General features: G+C 39.5%; 1 pseudogene; it reads left to right on the top strand.

Annotated features, from left to right (window-relative positions):
- The first annotated feature begins 2,204 nt into the window (after positions 1 to 2,204).
- Positions 2,205 to 3,326, top strand: LOC114755707 (probable acyl-activating enzyme 6; annotated as a pseudogene).
- The last annotated feature ends 3 nt before the right edge of the window (positions 3,327 to 3,329 follow it).

Here is a 3,329-nt window from a genome sequence, read left to right as displayed (position 1 = left end):
AGATAACACATACTTATTGTAAATAACTAATTTAACTAGTTTTCTTAATCAACTCAAATTAATCAACCAATTCTTATATTAAGGATTGGGGTAGTGTATATGAAAATTATTTTTGGATTAAGCTTCATCTAATACTCTAAAATATTTTTTCACATGTATTCAGTAAAAATACTGATGTATCTGAAAAATATTTTAAACGTTGGATGAATAACAAAATATTTTAGGATATTAGATGGATTTGACAAAATATTTCAAGGTGATGGATGAATCGAAAAATATTTTTAGGATGCTTGACATATCTGAAAAATAATTTAGAGTGTTTGCTTTTTCTCCCTTTTTTACCGTTCGAGTGCTGAGCACGCTCATCAGGCTGATGAGCGCGGAAGGCGGACGCATTTCTCCCTCTTTCTTGATCGTTTAAACTGGAAATGCTGTTTTGTGTAGTTGAAGCAAATAATTAAGTCGTCGTCGGCGCCGTCGTAGACATGGAAGATCTCAAGCCAGGCTCTCCAAATTCTTCTCCTCACTCCTTTAGGTTTTCTCGAAAGAGCTTCCACCGTCTACGGTGACTGCAATTCCATCATCTATAATAACATCACTTTCACGTGGTCCCAAACCCATCGTCGCTGTCTCCAACTAGCTTCCTCTCTTTCCTCCATCGGAATCCGCCGTGGCCATTTTAGCAAAGAAGATATTCAGCCATATAGACTAGTCAATGAAGTCCTATCGCTGCCTGATCACAATGTGCCAAAACTGACTTTTAGCTCAACTGATTTTTGTAAGAAGTTAAAGTAAATGTCAGTTAGGACATGTTTGGATAGGTGTTTTTAAAAAGTCAATTGAAAAAGTTGAAAGTTGTTTAAATGATTAATAGAAAAGTTAGTTTAGTTGTAAAATAATTGAAAAGGACATGAACTTTATTGAATAGTTGTATTTGAAATTTTATGTTTTTAATGTGATAATAGTTTAAAAATATGTAAAATTATTATGATAAAATATAAATAGTTTATTTGTGAAATTATAAAATGAAAATATTTGTTACAAAGAAAAATTTAAAAACACATTATAGATAATTAATTAGGTATACATAATGGACAAACATGAATATAAATTAAAATTCATTGGGTCTAAATAAAAGCTCATTATGCTAATGAAGGAGATGAGGCAGAGAGAAAAATGCGAGGGTAAATGTGGGATACTCATTTTTGATAATCACCATTTGAAATTGTAGTTTGAAAAGTCAAATTTTTCTCCATTGAGTCCAACTAAGGTTGAAAGCCAGAAATTAATTGAAAAAGTTAGCTCAACCAAACAACAATTTTTGTCCAACTCAATTTGCAACCTCAGTTTCACATATTTCAAAACACTTTTGTAATTTCTAACTGCAATCCAAACATGCTCCAAGTCTGCAGATTTCTTTAAGCGCTTGATTTTGTAATTTTTCTTTCGTGTAAGATGGGCTTTTCTATTGGTCTTGTCCTACCGTTGTAAATACTTTAAGCAACAAAGCATCTTTCACTCAAGAAAGAAAAAAACAGTAATCGAATAACATCCGTGCGAATCCTAAGATTGACTTTTTAGAGACAACTAAGCCATTATAATGTGTCTGCCAAATTGCTAATCTCAAAATTATATAGCTTTCATTATTTAATGCGCCCACAAGAGTCAGATTAAACTACTCACTTAATTAATAATATCAAATGATCCCTCCTCCATCATGAGTGTTTACGTACATTGCAGCGTGGAAACACAAAGTTACTGTAATTTTATCTTAGAGAGATAAAACAAATTAAAACCAATATTTTTTTTAACCTTTTTTGGGTATTCCTGTTTTTTTTCCCTTTTTAAATGACAAAGACAATGCACTTGCATGTGCATCTATTTATAAAAAATATTTAGAAGGATAAATAATCTATCGGCTCTCGTCTTTTCTCTGCATTTTATAGGCACAAACATATATAATATAATATAATTCTTTGCCTTCATCATGATCATCAACATCATCCTTCTTATTATTGAATACTTCAGTTCTAGATTAATTTTTACTATTATTGTCTTTTTTAATAATTATATACTATCTTCAGTTCTAATTATAAACGACGTGTTATAATTATAATTAGTGCGGGAGCTAGTATATTAGTATATCACTCTTCAACCATGTCCCAACAATTTCTCCCTGATTCCTGATCGTTTATACTGGAAGTGCTGTCCTGCGTATAGTTGAAGCAAATAATTGAGTCTTCGTCTTCATCATCGTCGATATGGAATATCTCAAGCCAGGCTCTGCAAACTCTTCTCCTCTCACTCCTTTAGGTTTTCTCGAAAGAGCCTCCACCGTCTACGGCGACTGCAATTCCATCATCTATAATAACACCACTTTCACGTGGTCGCAAACCCACCGTCGCTGTCTCCAACTAGCTTCCTCTCTTTCCTCCATCGGAATCCGCCGTGGCCATGTCGTGTCCGTCGTGGCACCCAACATCCCCGCCATGTACGAGCTCCACTTTGCAGTTCCCTTCGCCGGCGCCGTCCTCAACAACATCAACACCCGCCTGGACGCTCGCACCATCTCCGTCATACTCCGCCATGGTGAATCCAAGCTCGTCTTCGTGGATTGCCTCTCTCGCGCTCTGGTACTAGACGCCGTCTCCTTGCTGCCGCCGGAGACTCAACGCCCTATCCTTATACTCATTACTGACGACTCAGTGGGACCCACATCAGAGGATTCTTCGACACCTACGAGGGTTGCTGGCGAAGGGTGACCCGAATTTCCAGTGGGTCCGACCCAAAAGCGAGTGGGATCCGATGCTCTTGAATTACACGTCCGGTACGACTTCGTCTCCGAAGGGGGTGGTTCATTGCCACCGAGGGACCTTCGTGATGACCGTAGATTCTCTGATCGACTGGGCCGTTCCCAAACAACCGGTCTACCTTTGGACACTAAATATGTTCCACTCTAATGGTTGGAGCTTCCCGTGGGGAATGGCAGCAGTCGGAGGAACCAATATCTGCGTCCATAAGTTTAATGCCGCCACCGTGTTCGCTCTCATCGAACGCCACGGCGTCACACACATGTGCGCCGCCCCGGTGGTGCTCAACATGTTAACAAACTCCCCGAGAGTAAACCTCTAAGAAGGCCCGTTCAGGTCCTCACGGGTGGAGCGCCGCCACCTGCGGCAGTGCTGCACCGAACGGAAGCGTTAGGATTTGTTGTTACTCACGGGTATGGGCTGACAGAAGTACTCGGGGTGGTGGTTTCATGTGCGTGGAAGCCTGGGTGGAACTTACTGCCGGCGACGGAGAGGGCACGGTTGAAGGCGAGGCAGGGG

The sequence above is a fragment of the Neltuma alba genome, unplaced genomic scaffold (assembly GCF_004799145.2).
Source record: "Neltuma alba isolate B1F8T4 unplaced genomic scaffold, ASM479914v2 tig00001344_pilon, whole genome shotgun sequence".
Lineage (NCBI taxonomy): Eukaryota > Viridiplantae > Streptophyta > Magnoliopsida > Fabales > Fabaceae > Neltuma > Neltuma alba.
The sequence above is the reverse complement of the archived record's forward strand: the minus strand, read 5'-3'. Positions and strand labels throughout refer to the sequence as shown.